Source organism: Mirounga leonina, unplaced genomic scaffold, assembly GCF_011800145.1.
Source record: "Mirounga leonina isolate KUSES-001 unplaced genomic scaffold, KU_Mleo_1.0 Mir_151, whole genome shotgun sequence".
NCBI classification, from domain to species: domain Eukaryota; kingdom Metazoa; phylum Chordata; class Mammalia; order Carnivora; family Phocidae; genus Mirounga; species Mirounga leonina.
The window spans coordinates 13,350,311-13,371,055 of NW_023270377.1; the positions used below are offsets into that span (position 1 = coordinate 13,350,311).

Here is a 20,745-nt window from a genome sequence, read left to right on the forward strand (position 1 = left end):
CTTATTAAAACTCTCAACATTTTAATGTGGAAGATTATGGTTTATTTTCTTTCAGCATAAACACTGATAAAACATTTATGAAAGATAATAATTTTCTTAATTTTTATATGCATATATATGTTATGTTAAGATATCCTTAGACAAAGGGAAGAATACCTAAATGAGCACTGCAAAAATGAAAACAAACAAACAAACAAACAGGATTCTTTTTTTCAAAGGGAAACTCCTGAGACAATTTTCTTAATATAAAGACTCTGGTAATATGTAAATAGTGATTGAGATCTTTAAATAAGAGATTCAGAGCAAGCCCAGCGGTCTGTTTGGGGAGAACAAAAAGGTATGGAGATCAGGAATGTTACTAGAGTGAGAAATAAGCACATCTATAGACCTCTGAAGAATTGGTTTCCCTAAATATGAGTCTCTCCCCTGGTAAGCTGTCATTTCCTACTCGTGTTATTTTAGCTTAACAGTAGAATTCTACCTTAATCAAAAGTTAAGTAGGCTTACTAAAATTTGTGAGTGTTTTGTTTTGGTAAATTCCATAGTTACTATGATGCTGATTCACAGGAGTCTGACATAAATGATACAGAATGCTAGAAAATTGAGTTTAAAACACACTTCTCTTTTATATTCTCATTCCCATTATAGAATAGAAAATCCAGTCTGATGCTGCTGTGTTACTGACACTTCAAATAAGATTTAATTAGTTTCTCTGACAAAGCAGTAAATCTTTAAATTAAAGAGTTCAGGAGTGCTTAGCCCCATAAATTCTCTAAGGAAATTTAAATAGGAACAAGTTTTAAACACATCTTTCTTGGTGCTTTCCATGAGGCAGCCAATGTTGGTCCTTGACAAATGGCAAGCATAAATATACCTTGAATCTGTAAGAGTCCATTCCAGGCATTCGGTAAAATAAAACTCCAACGTTGGGGAATTAGAAGTCAACTTCCAGAGACTGATCTAGACAAAATATCAATTAATAAATGTCAAATTATTCTATAACGATAGCCAATATTTACTAAGTGCTTAAGAAATGCTATGGTCTGGGGCGCCTGGGTGGCTCAGTTGGTTAAGCGACTGCCTTCGGCTCAGGTCATGATCCTGGAGTCCCTGGATCGAGTCCCGCATCAGGCTCCCTGCTCAGCAGGGAGTCTGCTTCTCCCTCTGCCCTCTTCCCTCTCGTGCTCTCTGTCTCTCATTCTCGCTCTCTCAAATAAATAAATAAAATCTTTAAATAAAAAAAAAAAGAAATGCTATGGTCTGTTTTAAGTGCTTTACATGAACTGACTATTTCTTTAATCCTTCTATCAACCCTAGGTAGGTGGTGCTATTATAATTTCCATCTTAGAGATGAGGAAACAGGGGCATAACCAGGTTGAGGGACTTCCTAAGAATACAGTGCTAGAGGATGTCTGTAGCAAAGGCTATGGATCTGCCAACTATATCCCCTTGGACCTTATCAATGTAGTGCACACTGAGGCCTCACTTCTAACTTCCAGGGCCTGCTGCGGCCCACTTTGTGCTATACGCAAGACAGGCCAGAAAATACAGAGCTAGAATCTGCACTGACCCCTCCCAGGAGCCCTCAGTCAATGATGGGTTGGGATTTGGTATAAAATATCCCAGGCAGGTCCCTCACTCCTCAGGTAGGATAACTCAGAAACACAAGTGCTCTGTTGGCTACTAAGAGTTCCCAAGGAGGATTAACCTTTTGCTATACACAGTCATAACTTGCTTGAAAACTCATTATTTCCTGGCTGTCTTCCCTCTCCTTTTTTCTTTCCTCAATCCTTACTAGTGATTACTGGGATTACCTCCCAAATAAACTATTTTCACTCATATCCTAATCTTAGAGTCTGTTTCTGGGGGAACTCAAAATAAAAGAGAGGATTTGAACCCAGGCATTCTGGCCACAGAGTCTATGTGTTTAATCACTACAATATACTGTTCATGCTCCCCAAAAATGGCATATGTTTTATAAAAAATGGCCTCAAGATATGATGGGAGAAAGAATCCTTGTTTTCATTTTGCATCCTAACTTCTTGTCAAGAACTGTGAAGTGTCTGAGATTTTATTCTCCTTGCCAGCAACCATGGCATGTCATTGTTTGATGAAGGCTGGCAGAAGACATGAGACTCCTGGGTCAGAGACAAGAGACTGTATTACACACAGCAAGAGCTAAAGAATTCACAAATGCACCAGGTTCCCGAGGTTCATTTCCCACCGGGCAACATGGACAAGCCCGGATAGATAATTGTATGTGCAGGGAGCACCTGGGTGGGTCAGTCAGTTAAGTATCTGCCTTTGGCTCAAGTCATGATCTCGGGGTCCTGGGATTGAGGTCCACATCAAACTCCTTGCTCAGCAGGGAGCCTGCTTCTCCCTCGGCCTACCACCCCTGCTGGTGCTCACGCTCTCTCAAATAAATAAATAAAACCTTTCAAAAAATAAAAGATAACTGTGCATGCAGTGGACTGTGTTATGGGAGAAAACCACTGGGGTTAGGAACCCAAATTTTTTATAGTAGACAATCAGTATGCCTGCTTTTTGCTCAGAGACACCGTCTCTGTCTTTCAAGGCTATTAGTTATACAAAAATTTTTGAAAAGATAGTCCATAGTAAAGGCAATCAATACCTCACTTGAAAGGTATGCCAATATGCAAGAGATCCATGGAGAATTGTCTTCTATGTTCTGAAATAAAAAATAAAAGTTCATGGTTTCATCATGCAATGGAAACATGATTATGCCTTACAGAAAATGGCAAAAACAAACAAATGACAAAGTTTTAAAAATTGTTTACTGTGTCTTTCTTGGTTTTTATGTCTTTGTTCTTTTGCTGTCAAGTCCTAAATACATTTTCCTTTGATGTCAGGTAAGTATTTTATAGCTGGTGGAAAAATGGCTCAGAAGATAAGGAGCTTCACTGACACTCATCTAGTGAGTGCTGGAGCCAAAAGTTAAACTGAAGATTTCTAAATCCGAAGCTGCCAAACATTGGACTAGCAGCACTAGAGTAGATGGACAGCTGTCTGGAACTTAAAACCTAAAAGGTTTAGTGGATCCCTTCATTTCTTCAAAGCCATGCACGCCCTTGCCAGAATTTTGGGAATAGTGTTAAAGACATGAGCTAGGGTAAAGGGAGAGGTGCAAGAAGAGGAAAGGACATAATTTTGTCCTTTGTGATTTTTAATGTTCAACTTCCCTTTTCTACATTCATGTTTTTTTTTTTTAAGTGGTTTACATTGTGTAAATCAGTCACTGCTAAACTTAAAAAAAATAAATAAAAGTTTCAGAAAAGCAGTGGGTTTGGAATTGAGTTGTGAAAAACAAAATTCCAGAATTATCAGTATGGTAGCACTTTAACTCAAATGGATGCAGAATTTCATGCCTTTTTCCCACTAGGGAAACATGCATAATTTAAGTGCATTCAAAAGCTCAAGCTACATTGTTGGACATACTGTTTGTAGCATCAGGGTGCCATTGGTTGTGACACATATGGTACTCAAAAAAAGTATGTAGATCAAATTCTACATCAAATTATAATTAAAGTGCATTATGGAAATTTGTTCCTTAAAGGAATCCTATAGTGAATCCATTTTGTAAAAAAACAACAACAAAAAACAACTGCTCTTAGAGAGACATTATGTTTAGTGGCAAAAGCCTTGGCCAAAGAGTAGAAAATTATGGGATTCTAGTGCTACTGTTCCTTTGTGTCATTTGTAGCACAGGGTGGGGAAATTAAATAATCTCTAAACGTTCCCAATTCAGTTTTCCCCTTCGTGGAGCTCAGTGACTCAGACAGACGTGGTCTGACTCCCAGTTGTGCCGCTTACTAAATACACATTCTCCCTCAAGTTAGGGAAACTTCTCACACGTTTGCCTAACCTGCAAAATAAGGACAGTAATACAGGAGCTTCTGGGCAAGTAAATATGGTAAACAGGTGGAGATTTTGGGGGAATGGTGCACCTGGAGAGGGCAGGGAACCTCCACGCCTTTCTTCCCTGTTTCGCCCTGTGCATCTCTTCCATCTAGCTGTTCCTGAGTTCTTTCCTTTTATAATAAACTGGTGATCTAGTAAGTACAATGTTTCTCTGAGTTCTGTGAGCTGCTCGAGCAAATTAAGCAAACCCAACCACGGGATCATTGGAACCTCGGATCTATAGCCAGTTGGTCAGAAGCAGAAACAAATGAAAATGAAAACACAGCTGTCCAAAATCTTTGGGATGCAGCAAAGGCAGTCCTAAGAGGAGAGTATATAGCAATATAAGCCTTTCTCAAGAAACAAGAAAGGTCTCAAATACACAACCTAACCCTACACCTAAAGGAGCTGGAGAAAGAACAGCAAATAAAGCCTAAACCCAGCAGGAGAAGAGAAATAATAAAATCAGAGCCAAAATCAATGAAATAGAAACCAAAAGAACAGTGGAACAGATCAACAAAACTAGGAGCTGGTTCTTTGAAAGAATTAACAAGATTGATAAACCCCTGGCCAGACTTATCAAAAAGAAAAGAGAAAGGACCCAAATAAATAAAATCATGAATGAAAGAGGAGAGATCACAACCAACACCAAAGAAATACAAACAAACATAAGAACATATTATGAGCAACCATATACCAACATTTTAGATAATCTGGAAGAAATGGATGCATTCCTAGAGATGTACCAACTACCAAAACTGAACCAGGAAGAAATAGAAAACCTGAACCAATCTATAGCCACTAAGGAAATTGAAGCAGTCATCAAAAATCTCCCAACAAACAAAAGCCCAGGGCCAGATGGCTTCCCAGGGGAATTCTACCAAACATTTCAAGAAGAATTAATACCTATTCTTCTGAAACTGTTCCAAAAAATAGAAATGGAAGAAAAAATTCCAAACTTGTTTTATGAGGCCACCATTACCTTGATCCCCAAACCAAACAAAGACTCCATCAAAAAGGAGAATTACAGACCAATATCCTTGATGAACATGGATGCAAAAATTCTCACCAAAATACTAGCCAATAGGATCCAACAGTACATTAAAAGGATTATTCACCACGACCAAGTGGGATTTAACCCTGGGCTACAAGGTTGGTTCAACATCCACAAATCAATCAACGTGATACAATACATTAATAAAAGAATGAACAAGAACCATATGATCCTCTCAATAGATGCAGAAAAAGCATTTGACAAAATACAGCATCCTTTCTTGATTAAAACACTTCAGAGTATAGGGATAGAGGGTACATACCTCAATATCATAAAAGCCATCTATGAAAAACCCACAGCGAATATCATTCTCAATGGGGAAAAACTGAGAGCTTTCCCCCTAAGGTCAGGAACACGGCAGGGATGTCCACTATCACCACTGCTATTCCACATAGTATTAGAAGTCCTAGCCACAGCAATCAGACAACAAAAAGAAATAAAAGGCATCCAAATCAGCAAGGAAGAAGTCAAACTCTCACTCTTTGCAGATGATATGATACTTTATGTGGAAAACCCCAAAGACTCCACCCCAAAACTGCTAGAACTCATATAGGAATTCAGTAAAGTGGCAGGATATAAAATCAATGCACAGAAGTCAGTGGCCTTCCTATACACCAACAACAAGACAAAGAAAGAGAAATTAAGGAGTCGATCCCATTTACAATTGCACCCCAAACCATAAGATACCTAGGAATAAATCTAACCAAAGAGGCAAAGGATCTGTACTCAGAAAACTATAAAATACTCATGAAAGAAATTGAGGAAGACACAAAGAAATGGAAAAACAGTCCATGCTCATGGATTGGAAGAACAAATATTGTGACGATGTCAATGCTACCTAGAGCAGTCTACACATTCAATGCAATCCCTATCAAAATACCATCCACTGTTTTCAAAGAAATGGAACAAATAATCCTAAAATTTGTATGGAACCAGAAAAGACTCCGAATAGCCAGAGGAAAGTTGAAAAAGAAAAGCAAAGCTGGTGACGTCACAATTCCAGACTTCAAGCTCTATTACAAAGCTGTCATCATCAAGACAGTATGGTACTGGCACAAAAACAGACACATAGATCAATGGAACAGAATAGAGAGCCCAGAAATGGACCCTCAACTCTATAGCTAACTAATCTTTGACAAAGCAGGAAAGAATGTCCAATGGAAAAAAGACAGTCTCTTCAACAAATGGTGTTGGGAAAATTGGACAGCCACATGCAGAAGAATGAAACTGGACCATTTCCTTACACCACACACAAAAATAGACTCCAAATGGTTGAAAGACCTAAATGTGAGACAGGAGTCCATCAAAATCCTAGAGGAGAACCCAGGCAGCAACCTCTTTGACCTCAGCCGCAGCAACTTCTCCCTAGAAACATCGCCAAAGGCAAGGGAAGCAAGGGCAAAAATGAACTATTGGGACTTCATCAAGATAAAAAGCTTTTGCACAGCAAAAGAAACAGTCAACAAAACCAAAAGACACACAACAGAATGAGAGAAGATATTTGCAAATGACATATCAGATAAAGGGCCAGTATCCAAAATCTCTAAAGAACTTCTTAAACTCAACACCCAAAGAACAAATGATCCAATCAAGAAAAGGGCAGAAGACATGAACAGACATTTTTCCAAAGAAGACATCCAAATGGCCAACAGACACATAAAAAAGCGTTCAACATCGCTCGGCATCAGGGAAATCCAAATCAAAACCTCAATGAGATACCACCTCACACCAGTCAGAATGGCTGAAATTAACAAGTCAGGAATGTTGGCAGGGATGCAGAGAAAGGGGAACCCTCCTACACTGTTGGTGAGAATGCAAGCTGGTGCAGCCACTCTGGAAAACAGTATGGAGGTTGCTCAAAAAGTTGAAAATAGAGCTACCATATGATCCAGCAATTGCACTACTGGGTATTTACCCCAAAGATACAAATGTAGGGATCTGAAGGGGTATGTGCACCCTGATGTTTATAGCAGCAATGTCTACAATAGCCAAACTGTGGAAGGAGCCAAGATGTCCATCCACAGATGAATGGATAAAGAAGATGTGGTATAGGGGCGCCTGGGTGGCTCAGTTGGTTAAGCGACTGCCTTCGGCTCAGGTCATGATCCTGGAGTCCCTGGATCAAGTCCCGCATTGGGCTCCCTGCTCGACAGGGAGTCTGCTTCTCCCTCTGACCCTCCCCTCTCTCATGTGCTCTCTCTCTCTCTCATTCTCTCTGTCTCAAACAAATAAATAAAATCTTAAAAAAAAAAAAAAGAAGATGTGGCATATATATACAATGGATTATTATGCAGCCATCAAAAGGAATGAAATCTTGCCATTTGCAATGATGTGGATGGAACTGGAGGGTATTATGCTGAGCGAAATAAGTCAATCAGAGAAAGACATGTATCATAATATGAGGAATTCTTTTTTTTTAAAAGATTTTATTTATTTATTTGAGACAGAATGAGAGACAGAGAGCATGAGAGGGAGGAGGGTCAGAGGGAGAAGCAGACTCCCTGCCGAGCAAGGAGCCTGATGCGGGACTCAATCCCGGGACTCCAGGATCATGACCTGAGCCGAAGGCAGTCGCTTAACCAACTGAGCCACCCAGGTGCCCAATATGAGGAATTCTTAATCTCAGGAAACAAACTGAGGTTTGCTGGAGTGGTGGGGGGTGGGAGGGATGGGGTGGCTGGGTGATAGACACTGGGGAGGGTATGTGCTATGGTGAGTGCTGTGAATTGTGTAAGACTGTTGAATCACAGACCTGTACCTCTGAAACAAATAATACATTATATGTTAAAAAAAAAAAAAAAGATAGCAGGAGGGGAAAAATGAAAGGAGAGAATTGGAGGGGGAGACGAACCATGAGAGACTACGGACTCTGAAAAACAAACTGAGGGTTCTAGAGGGGAGGGGGGGAGGGGGATGGGTTAGCCTGGTGATGGGTATTAAAGAGGGCACGTTCTGCATGGAGCACTGGGTGTTATACGCAAACAATGAATCATGGAACACACATCAAAAACCAATGGTGTAATGTATGGTGATTAACATAACATAGTAATAAAAAAAAGGATAGTAATACATACTTCAAACAATACTTATGAGTATTAGATTAAATTAGATAACACTTATTAAACACTTTGTCCCCTGCCTGGCACATACTAAGCACTTAATAATTTGCAATCAATATCATTATTAATTCTACATTTTCTTTTTTTTTAAAGACTTTTATTTATTTATTTGACGGGGAGGGGGGAGGCACACAAGCAGAGAGAGCAGCAAGTAAAGGGAGAGGGAGAAGCAGGCTCTCTGCCGAGCAGGGAGCCTGACTCGGGGCTCCATCCTAGAACCCTGGGATCATGGCCTGAGCTGAAGGCAGACACTTAACCAACTGAGTCACCCAGGCACCCCTAATTCTACATTTTCATGTATCAAATTCACTTCCTGTGAGACACCTGAATCATTCTTTTAAATAAAGTCTGATTATAATTTAATCCACACATTCATGTTTTTCCAAAATTTTATTGAAATTTTTCAAATCTAGTATAAAGTTGAAAAAACTATGCAGCGAATATCTAGATACCCACCACCTAGATCCTATAATTAACATTTCACTAGAGTGTTCTCACCTGTCTACCCATTCCTATAGACATCCAACAAACATTTTTTAATGCATTTCAAATGCAGTAGAAAACATCAGTACATCTCTCTCCTAAATATATCAGCCTGCATATTGTTAAATAGAGTCCAGGATTTGTTTGTGACTCTTTTTTCCCCATTTGAGGTAAAACTCAACATATAATGAAAATATGCATACGTTTTTATATTTTGGGGTGATTTAAATATTCCAAATTGACTCTCCTGGTGACTGCAATATTCAAAATCAATCACCAACTATATTTGTTATAACCTGTAACATAATGCATTGGAATGACTTAAAGAGGACACTCTTACCTTACAGGTCTGCTGAACCATATCAAGTTACTCTTTGATGTGGGTGGGCATCATCCAATTGTTGAGCGCTAGAAGAGAGCAAAAAGAGGAAGAGTGAATTTATTCTCTCCTTCTTTTCTCCATTCGTTCATTTTCTCCTGTTCTTGGACATCAGCACTCCTGGTTCTTGGGCCTTTAGACTCAAAATGAATTATACCATTGGCTTTCCTGGTTCTCTAGCTTACAGATGACACATCGTGGGACTTCTTGGCCTCCATAAATAGTGAGCCGATTGCTTATAATAAATCTATCTACCTACCTATCTTTCGCCTATTGGTTCTGGAGAACCCTAGTTAATATCATCTTATTCTCAGGTTCTTATCATTCAAGGTTTTGTTGTACATTGTACTACATTCATTCTGCACACATTGAGAGCTTTTTCAAAGGAGGGCGTGGTCCAGCAGGTGGTCAGGAGCATGGGTAATGTAGCCACACACAATTCCCACCAGGTTTCTGTCACCTGCTAGTTATGTGATCCCGGGCAAACCACATCATCGCCACCCCCAACCCCTGCCCAAGCTATGAGTATTATTACGTTTTGGGACCATCACTTAAAATTGCAAAAGGTAGTTTGTCAGAGTCTTAGTCTAGGCCTAACTTAGTGTCCTCCAGATGCAGAGAAATCAGGGTGATAACCAAAAAATATTTTTAATTCTTCAACTTTTAGGAGCTTTGTCCTGCTCCCCTGTGTGGAATAGTGTGTGAAATAGATGATTCAATGGAAAAATAACGTAACTGTGAAATGTGCAGACCCTAGAATTAGACAAACCTGAAAATAAGAGCTTGAATCCCTCTCTCATGATTTACATATGTGGCATCCTTAGGCAAATACTTAATCTCTCTCAGATATGACAAGTTACTTTGTCTCACTCAGAACTTTCTGATCTGTAAGATGAGGAAAACAATAAAATGAGAGCAGACATTTACAAAGTGCTTGTTATTTGCAAGGTGCTAAGGGCAACTGCTTTTTAAAAAGATTTTATTTATTTGAAAGAGAGAGAGGGAACACAAGGAGCAGGGGAGGCAGAGGGAGAAGCAGACTCCCTGCTGAGCAGGGAGCCCAAGGTGGGGCTCGATCCCAGGACCCTGGGATCATGACCTGAGCTGAAGGCAGACACTTAACCAACTGAGCCACCCAGGCGCCCCACAGCTAATGTTTACCCCATTTAATTCTCACAACAATCTAATGAGGTAGGTAGTGTTATTATACCCTCTTCATACAGGAGCACCCAGATCATTCAGCTAATTAGTCTGGAGCTTGGGGTTGAATCCAGAGCTCTCCATCCCTGCATGGGACAGGATTGCTGGGAAGACAAAGTGAGAAAAACTGAGTAGTGAATCAGACATCTAGTAAATGTTCAATGGTAGCCCTTCTTTCCTCTGTAAAACTGCATCTGATTAGAACACCCAGAAAATGTACTTTATTTTTTACTTTTAGGAACTTAGGGAATGTAAAAAAAAAAAAAAAAAAAAAAAAAACAATAAATTTTTAAGAATAGATCTGACCTAAAATACAAACTTCTGTTCCCAAAGAGAAGTCTCCTTGTTACACCAGCTCTTTACATGTTGGGGAGACACACACCTTTTTACTATCAAACAGTAAAGATGGGATCAAGAGCTTGAAAGGTTCCAGAATGATCAATAAACATTTCTGCATCAAGTATAAACATTTCTGAGCTAAAAATCCCAATGCAAAGTTCTCACATACCCACTCATTCCCTTGAGGAGGGGCTAAAATGAACCCAAGGTCATAGTTCATTCTTAGGAGATGTCTTTATTAATTTCCACTGGAATGTCGAGAGGAGCCAACCTCTTGTTCACAAGAGGAAGTGGAGTGAAAAAAAGAATTTCAGGATCCCCATCAGGTGCAAGGCTAGGAGAGGAGGAGCTCCCAGAGGGCCACACAGGCCCCTCTCCTGAGAGTTTTAATTTGATGCTTTCTTCCCCATCTGTTGGCTCAAACAGGGCACGTATGTGAATCCATTGGTCACGTTATCTTCCCGTATGCTTTACATAGAGATGCTTGTCTGGTTGGGAATATAGGCAAAATGATAAAGAAGTTGTTTTTCCCTTTTTAAAGATCCTGCCTCTCTAGGGAATTTGCTTGTTTCCAGGTACACTTAGTTTCTATGATGTAATAATTAAGGCTAAGGTGTTGGAGGCTTAATGTAGTCTTCCCACAGCATTTACTTTCGAACAGACCTCAGAGCCTAATGCTTTACCCGATAGTGGGACTGTTTGTTGGCTTTGGGGCTCAGAATGGAGTGCTATCGGGTTCAGAGAGACAGCTTGGTGCCTCTCACACAATATCCCATGTCTAACTATCTTGCCCACCTAAGTGGATGGCTAGTTTAATCCGTGTTTGTGTGCATTTGGCTTGCTTTTGTTTTTAGAAGGGAGAGTGTGGAGGGTTAACGGGGCCTCTTCATCACCTGTCAAATTGCCTTATGTGGGCAACCACCTTGTCCTTATTTGCCTGTGGCTACCCTTGTCTATACATCTCACAAAGCAGGGAGCAAAGAATAAGGTTTCTCCAGCACCTCTGAAAGAGCTTACAATCCCTGAAAGGAGTGTGCGGGTATCTGTTTAAATGTACATACCCATGGTATCTTTTTGAAACAAGCTGCACCTTTCTGTGGGTCCCTCACTCTGACGTTCTTCTCTTTGATCTCCTTATCTGTGTTTAAGGGCTATTCTTTCAGTGTATTTCGGGGTCTGAGATTATGCTCCCTTGTCCCCTTCATTAACCAAACACCCTATTATTCACACACACACACACACACACACACAGACACTTCCCACCGTACTTCCTCAAACTCATTAATTTCAATGTAAAATCTCTTCAGAGATAGACAAATGTGCTCTGTATTAATAGGTGGTAGTAGTTGACTCCCAAGATCTATTCTACCCCAGTGATTAGTATAAACTCCACCCATTCGCCCTTGCCACTGCGTGGGTTAAAATAGACATGTAACCTAGTCTTGGCCAATGAGCCATGAGAGAGTCTCCTGGGCTGCTTCTGGGCATAGTTTCTTAGCTGGTAACACAGAGCCCGAAAAAAGAGACAGTCTCTCTTCTTCTAGTCTGGACTTCATTGTGTCTGGTGAAGAGATACCCATAATGCCTACAGCTGCTTTCTCCCGCCCTAGGGCAGGGCCCTGAGAATTGCTGCAGAGCTGGGCCAGAGCCCTGTTGGACCATGCCTGGGACCCGTACTAACTCTGGACTGCTTTTACGTGATTCGATCACTTTTATGGATTCGATCACTGCTTTCGCCAACTTGAGTTAGGTTTTCTGTTACTGGAAGCAAAAAAAATAATTTAGCTAATTCTGATGCACTATTTTTATGAACAATTTTAGTTGTTAATAGTCATCTAATTTCATATATTTCCTCAGATGCTCATCTTCTTGATCGCTTTGATATAACCATATGATAATTGCTAATCTTCTTTGAGTTCAAACTACATGCCAGGTATGGATATAGAGGAGAGTCTGCTGGCTTGTTTTTAAAAAGTGATGTTGCTTGGGCGCCTGGGTGGCTCAGTTGGTTAAGCGACTGCCTTCGGCTCAGGTCATGATCCTGGAGTCCCGGGATCGAGTCCCGCATCGGGCTCCCTGCTCGGCAGGGAGTCTGCTTCTCCCTCTGACCCTCCTCCCTCTCATGTGCTTGCTCTCTCTCATTCTCTCTCTCTCAAATAAATAAAAAAATAAATAAGTAAATAAATAAATAAAAAGTGATGTTGCTTATATTCAGTTAATGTGCAATCCTCCCTATTCCTACCCATAGTCACTTGTTCCCATATATCACTGGTTAGCGTCACGTTAGGTGCTGGCTGTGTAAATTCACCAAAAACTGATGGTGAATGAGTTGATCCAATAAGAGCCACATGGACCATTTCTCTGGCTTCTAAAAGTCTGGGCACAATTATGGAAAGAGCTGCTTCTTATCAGTAGACATAAAAATGTCTCAGATAATGTAGCATCACACTTTGATCAAAATCTTAAGGATAAATTTAACTTGCCATGTACTTATTTTTCAGTTATTGTGATGATGTAAGGCCCAGCTTAGCTGTCCTCTTGTGTATGACAAAAGTGACATGGCAGTGGGGAAGGAAATGCTGAAGCTCAAATGATAAATTGTGCTTTATATGTGATTTATAGATCCAAAGTTTATCATTTGTGTGTTTTAGCAAGAAAAAACACAGTATAAGAAAGACCATGAGAAGTGACATTTGGGATACATCGCTTTGTGTGTTTATTTTTTTATTTTTTATTTTTTAAAGATTTTTTCATTTATTTATTTGAGAGAGAGAGAATGAGAGAGAGCAAGCACATGAGAGGGGGGAGGGTCAGAGGGAGAAGCAGACCCCCCGCCGAGCAGGGAGCCCGATGCGGGACTCGATCCCGGGACTCCAGGATCATGACCTGAGCCGAAGGCAGTCGCTTAACCAACTGAACCACCCAGGTGCCCCTGTGTGTTTATTTTTAAAAGTCCCTTATTTAACCTTAAAATAAGCATAAGAGATTTAAAGTTTTCATCCTAGAATTATTGTGAAACCAAATCTCACAATAACTGAAAGCCTGTTGAAGACGCTGACCTGCTTTGAAAGCCAAAGCAGAGTTCCCATCATTGCTTCTTCTTTTCATTTGTTTTTAGAGGCCTTGCTGCTCCTAAGTCTATGAGGACAGATAACTTGGGAACTTGCTCCACAGATAAGAGAAAGCTAGTGAATTGGCCAAAAGAAGCAAAAGTTGCAAGGAAGATGAATGCAGACTGGAAAATGATGCAATTGAGAGGATGGAAGTATAGGTACCAGATACGGATGATAGGGAGGCCACCATGTAGGGGGTGATGAGGCTGGGCACTGGGGAATAGATGGAGCAAACTGGGTGTTGTGGTGACCACACAAACGCAGAAACTAGTAAACACTTGTTTGTCATTTACCAAACCTAGACTAAAGGGTCAAAAATGGTATTAGCGGGGCACCTGGGTGGCACAGTCCGTTGAGTGTCAACTCTTGGTTTCAGCTCAGGTTGTGATTTAGGGGTTATGAGATCAAGCCCCATATCAGGTTCCACGCTCAGCATGGATTCTGCTTGGGATTCTCTCTCCCTTTCCTTCTGCCCCTCTCACTCGTGCTTTCTCTCTAAAATAAGTAAATCTTTTTAAAAAATGGTGTTAGTAATTAGCCATAAAATAATCATTAATATTCCTTGGATTCTAAATTTGTGGCCAGTGTTATACAAAATACATTATTTAATTTGATCCTCACACTTGCCTCATGAAGCTGGCACTACTATTAACCTAATTTTACTGAGGAAAATAAATGGCACTCACTTGATACATTGCAGAACTCAGATTAGAATCCAGGTAGTTTGATTTCAGAGCTGCACTCTTACCCATGGTGCTATATTATTTCACAGTCTAAAGTATTGGCAATACACAGACACTGCTAGTGTATATGATGGTTTTCATGCGAATTAGAAAAGGCCAAAGAGCCCTGGCTACCACCCAGAGAAATCCAGCCCCATTCCGTCACAAGTTAGAGGGCAATTGGCATCTTTGGTCAAGGAAACAGAAACTCTTTCCATCAGGTAATGACAACACTCGCCTTGGGTATCAGCCTCCATCTATTTCCTCAGCAAGTAAACTTCCTACAGTACACAGATCCTACAACTATATGAGGGGCTTTAAACAAATTAATGTATAGGTCTATTTTACTTTATCAACCAAAAGTCTGTCTGCAAGCACTCTACATGGATATTCCGTTTGTCTCTCCAGATCTATTCTCCACCTTCTTTACTCTGCTCTGTGTCTCAGGAGGCTGACCTTATGGGCTCTATCAATGGGCTCCCTTGCCTTCTGGCTTCTGGTTAAGTTCATCCAATGGAAGCTACCAGCCAGAAGTCCAGCAGAAAGAGGAGAATGAAGGAGGGGCATTTTTCTCCCCTGGCTGTCTCCCTACTGTGCCAGTACCTTGGGTCCTCTCCTAAGGCCTCAGCTTCTTAAGCAGTCCTATCCCATAGCTACAGAGAGAATTCTCTCTCCAAGTCCGGTGGCCACTTCTTCTCTTAGCCCTTCTAGCTTAGAAGTGCTGCAAGGTTCCTGACTGCTACTAGTCCTGAGATGCTTCATCATCCCTTGATCACTCCCTAACTCTGCCCACACAGTTTGTAAATAGTCCCTGAATTAAACTCGCCTCAATTTCCCTGTTTGAGTGAGCCATCTGTTTCCTGTCAGGACCCTGACTGATACTCAGGGGAAAAAATTTTGACTATTTTAAGCAAAAATGGAACTTGGGGATGGCATGTTTGGAGTCACCGAAATGAGGGGAGTGGTAAAAAAACAAATGGATAAACAAACAAAAAGCAGAAACAAGACCCATAAATACAGAGAACAAACTGATGGTTGCCACAGGGAAGGATGGTGGGGGATGGGCAAAATGGATGAAGGGGAGTGGGAGATACAGGCTTCCAGTTATGGAATAAACAAGTTATGGGGATGAAAGGTCCAGCATACGGAATAAAGTCAATGATATTGTCATAGCATTGTATAGTGATACATAGCATACTTGGGGTGAGCAAACCATAACGTGCAGACTTGTTGAATCACTACATTGTACACTTGAAACTAATGTAATGTGTGTCAACTATACTTACACTTAAAAAATGTATAATAATGATAATAAAGAAATGAGGGAAGGTGGGAGGACCTGGGTTGGAGAACAAACAGGAACCAGGGGCCTGCTGGAAAGCTGAGGAGCAGGAATGACAGCTAGTCATTCAGGAGGAAGAGCCTGCATCACCCACCGCCCCTGCCCACGTGCTCACCTGCTTTCCCTGTGTCCTTCAGTCACCTACACAAGAGTTTCTGGGAGAGAGGGTCTGACTGCCTGGGTCTCCATTATACATCCCCAGGCTCAGCTGGGATGTAGCGGGGAGTGGCTATTGTGGTAGGAAGTGCACACCACCACCGACTAAGACCACACCCAGTGGGAGAATCCTTTAAAACAGGAAATCAGGGTGGTAAGAGAAAGCACCCCCCAAAAAAGGACAAATATCATTACAATAATTAATTTTAAAAATGTAGAAATGCCTTAACAATCCAGGCATCTAAAGTAACTTTTCCCCAAAGATAAAGGTTCATGGAGAGATAGGCACTCCTCAACAAGAATTTCAGGAGTAGAGAGGTATTACTTCTAAAGGTCTCATAAATGAAAATTCTTTAAAAATTCTTTAAAAAATTTTCAACTGGATTAAAGTTGCTGGTTTCATCTTAACAAGGCATTCATGTTGTCCCTTTCTCCCATCCAAGTACTAACCAGGCCCCACCCTGCTTAGCCTCCGAGATCAGACAAGATTGGGCGCGTTCCTTTCTCAAAACTGCCCATTCAATGGGTCTTCTGCCCCAAAACCAGCCACTCTCTAGGAATTAATTCATTATATCAATGCAGCTAGAAATTGGCCCAAACAATTTTTTTTATTTTTTAGTCTCTTAAAGGTTATTCTTCACCTCTACCAGCACTCCTTTGCTTTATCCAGATTTTGATTTTTAGTAGTTAAAGATATAGTAAAGAATACCATTTAACTATGAACTAAAGATACATAGCTTATTGAACAAGTTTGAAGATAATGTTATTTTATTACATTTGCTGACTGTTGGCTGTTGTATTTATAATTCACACAATTACTATATCTACCATAAAATTTAAACTATTTACTTTTATAGCATCGCTGGAACCATGCTTTATCTCAACTCCAAAATTAACTTACTTTACAAAGACAGAGCTGATGAGTTATAAAATTCAACATATACTTTACTTTACTTATCATGAAGGAAAGCAATACATATTCATAATTGTCCCCTGGAGGTTTCTTGACACAGTTACTGCCATTGGTAAGAGGAAATTTTTTCCTCAAAATAAATTCTTTTTCTTCAAAATAAAATTACAAAATTGCATGCAATACCTATAATTTTAAATTGAGAATTTATATTCTGTTAAATTCAATTGGCTGTATAGATAGATATTTTTATTCCAAAATATTAACTTACTTGATAAATGTGGAAGACAGAATACTGTCCAGGCTAACTACAAAGTTTCCAGAGCTGTCAGTGAGATGATTTTATTTAGCATGACAATGTGGTGAAAAATGGAGATGGGTTTTTATGATATAACAGACATCCAAGGTTTTTCTTTAATTCAAGATGTAACTTTCCTCATATTCCCTCACATCTTATAGGCTTCTTGTTCTGAATATACACACACACACACACATATATATATGTATATATACGGTAAATAGTAAGGACAAAGTAGAAAAGGTATATACAGAAAATCATATATATAAACGTCTGGGGTTACATTCTCAGTGGGCTACTTATAAGGCACATATGGATGCTACTACTCTAAATATGTATAAATCAAATGGCTTACAATACCTACTGGTTGCCTAGTGGAGACAAGGAAGAAAGTAGAAGATCTAGCCCTTATTTTCAAAGAAGTGATAATATCTATAAATCTTCTTCTGATTTGAAAAACATACATCTTTCCCTTAACACAGTCTTTGTCTCTCCAAAACCATCGAACAGGTCTTTCTAATTGAATTGGTTGGCTGTCAGCTGTCTTAATAACCAGTATCTACACAATCAAATCAGTGATTAAAGTGGGTTGGTATCCTGGATACCTAGAAACTTATGGTCAAGAAGAGGCTATTCCCTTTCGCCGGCTTCTCACAGCCTGTACCGTCCATTTTAGACTGGGAGGTAGAAAAGGCGCTGGCCCACTCAGCCTCCTGGCTCCTCTGACTGCACGTGTTCCATACAAATCAATGGAAATGGGGCCACTGTTCTCCTGTGTCAGGACATGGTCAGCATAAGTAAGAATACCAACCGGCAGGCGTGCAACATCTAGTGAGTTCCTATTGCAGCCCTGCTTTCTCTGCTACATCAGGTGGCAGTTGGCAGAAAAACTAGTATTTTGAAAGTTCATTTGCTACTTGAAAATCACAGAATACCACTAGGTACAGAAGAACAGTCTGCTGCTTTAGAGAATATTTCATACACATTTTGAGACTGCTGGTTTTCTAGCAGGAAAATCTCTGATTTCTGGACTGGAGTGTATAGAAAGCTGTTGCCAAATCCAACTTGGGTCTGTGGTTTCCAAATTTTGAGATGTGAAAAGGACTCTATGTTCAGTGATGGCAGGTCTCATGTGTCTTACTCCCCTTAGTGACTGACATCTAGCAGCCTTAACTAAACAGTTCTTGAGTAAATGAACTAATAAATTAGCAGTGGATTTCTTAATGTCAGTGGCAAATTCATTTTGAAGCGTTTTTCTTGGCCTATTGTGTTAAAAGCCTAACAAAAGATGTAGTTGGCGGTGATTTTTTTAAGATGCAGCCAAATTTTGCTTGAGCAAAACCAGCATATGAAAAAAATCTGGGTTCACAAAACAAACACTGTCAATTAAGGGGTGATAATATGCTTCACAATTACATGGAAATATGCCTTAATTCAGAAGGTTCCTAAATGTTGGCTCATGGTCTTTTCTCAGGTTCACAATGAAATAAGAAAAATCAGCTCACTGTATTATTTTTCATAAGGCTAAATTAATCAATTAAAAAAACTGTCCTTTATTAAAAAATTACCTTCTCTTGTTTCTGGGATTAAAATAATTTTCTAAAAAAACAAGATAATGAGACTGGTCTATGCTAATTATTCTTTTCTAATGCCCTTTCTTGCCAAAATAAAGTTGCCAACCCTGTATTAGTTCCCCAGCTTTTTGAAAAGTATGCTATTGGTTTGTGAAATCCAAGACTAACTTAGTTTTAAAATAAGATTCATTTGATACAAGTATTTTAAAAAAAATACATATTCAATGAAGGAAGATAGTATACCCTTGGCCTTAATTACCCATAATGATAATAGCCAACCAGTGTTGAGTGGCTACTCGGCTAAGCACTGCTCTCAGGGCTTTTTTAAAAATGTGTTAATCATCTAAATTTCATAGTATCCCAAGAAAGTAGTATTATTTTTTCCCCATTTTACAGATGAGACCTCTTGCCCCAAAAGGCACAAAATCCGGCTGGTAAACTGATAGAGCTGGCTCTAGAACTTCTGGTCTTATATTACAAAGAAACTGGGCCATATGACAATGCAACCAACAGAAAAACATCACTTGTTATTATATTCTAATGATTTTGGAAATGGAGGTCCCATCAGCATACAGATTATAAACTCCTATCCAAGACTCCTACTATCATGTATTTAAATCAGAGCCCTTCCCAATCTTACCTTATCAACCCAGTTCTTGGTGACCTATTTTTAGCTTATTTACAGAAGTATTGCTTCAAGCAATATCCTTATTTCTTAAACTCAAGTTTTAATTAGCAAATACCAGAAAACAAAGCAAGAAAATACATTTACAAAGGAGTATTCAACCAAATAGGAGATGAAAGCACAACATTCCTAAGTTCAGTCATCATGATTAAGTTAACTTAGGGCAAATTCAACCTTATCGTACACACAAAGAATATTTGTTTACTTACTTTAAGAGTATAAAACTCCAGCTTCCAAATGCTATGAAAAAGTATTAACACCCTAGCTTTTAAAAAAGTTTTAAAAAGTATTACAGTAAGTAAATAAAGTATTAAAACCTCAGCTTCCACATGTAGATATCCATCCCAACAATAGGTTCTTATTTAAAAGATTACAGACTTTAGTGGGAACTCACATATTTCTTTGCAGTGCCAGAAGTCCAAATAAAATATCAATTCGGCAAAGAGGTAAATTAGGAAGTAAAATTCCTAATAAATAAAAAGATAAAAGGCAAAACTGATGAATCCAATCAGACCTTTTCACAATGACAAAAAAACCCAAAACAAAACCAAAAAACTTCCAAAATTACAGCAAACTGGAATCAAAGACAATTTTGGCTTTCAAAACCGACAATACTCTTGGTAATGGTAAAAATGGTTTGGCAGGTTAAAGACGGGTTTCTACCACCCTATCGTCTACTTAACACCACTTACCAAAATATTGCATTACATGAAAGGTGCTGTCATTTTACTTCAATGCTGACGAAAAAGAGATTTTAACGCTATTAAGTTCTGGGTTCCCCTAGGAAAGATCAATGAATCAAGAGGTCTTGGGGCTTCTGCAGTTTAAGGAAATTTTGTGGATTAACACCTTCACCCCTCAGCCCTGAGAGGTGGGGTGTGCACATCCAATCCGAATACCTTGTATACATACAGCACTCTAATTTCTAACAACTGCAGGTAACTCCTGCACAAACTCTTTGGCTTCTGCTCAAGCACCCCTCCCTAGCTCACATGCCCTAGAAAAGCACAGAACCAGTTCTAGGACTGTTACCACCCAGCACCCCTAAGCTCCTCCCCGAGACTACCCTCCTCCCGCCTGGCCGGGCCCTGCCCGGCCCCGCCCCGGCCCGGCCCAACCCGGCCCAACCCGGCCCAGCCCACTACTGTCCCGCTCCGGCTCTCTGAACTTCCCCCGCCCACTCCGTCCACGTGACCAGGACCCCCCCCACCCCGCTGCGCTCCACCAATCAGCAACCACCTCCGCCCATAGCCCCGTCTCCGACGCTCCCCTTTCAAAAAGGCAGCTTTCTCCTCCCGCCTTCAGCCCCGCCCCTTTCCCACCTCCCCGCCCCGCTGGTCCCTCCCACTTCCCCAACTCCCCGTTCCCCTCCTCCCCTTCTGTTGACCCCTCCCGCTCCCAGGCTTCGCCCCGCCCAGTCCGCGGCAGCGCGCTCGCTCTCTTCTCGCGA

At 40.3% G+C, this 20,745-nt stretch overlaps 1 long non-coding RNA gene across 1 annotated transcript; it reads right to left on the reverse strand.

Annotated features, from left to right (window-relative positions):
• Nucleotides 1-875: 875 nt before the first annotated feature.
• LOC118011734 lies at nt 876-20,214 on the reverse strand. Its single transcript, XR_004679532.1, has 5 exons — nt 19,988-20,214; nt 19,690-19,762; nt 8,918-8,985; nt 2,636-2,692; nt 876-960 (listed from the first exon to the last, which is right to left on the reverse strand). It is a non-coding gene; the product is annotated as an uncharacterized LOC118011734 (long non-coding RNA).
• Between the last annotated feature and the right edge of the window lie 531 nt (nt 20,215-20,745).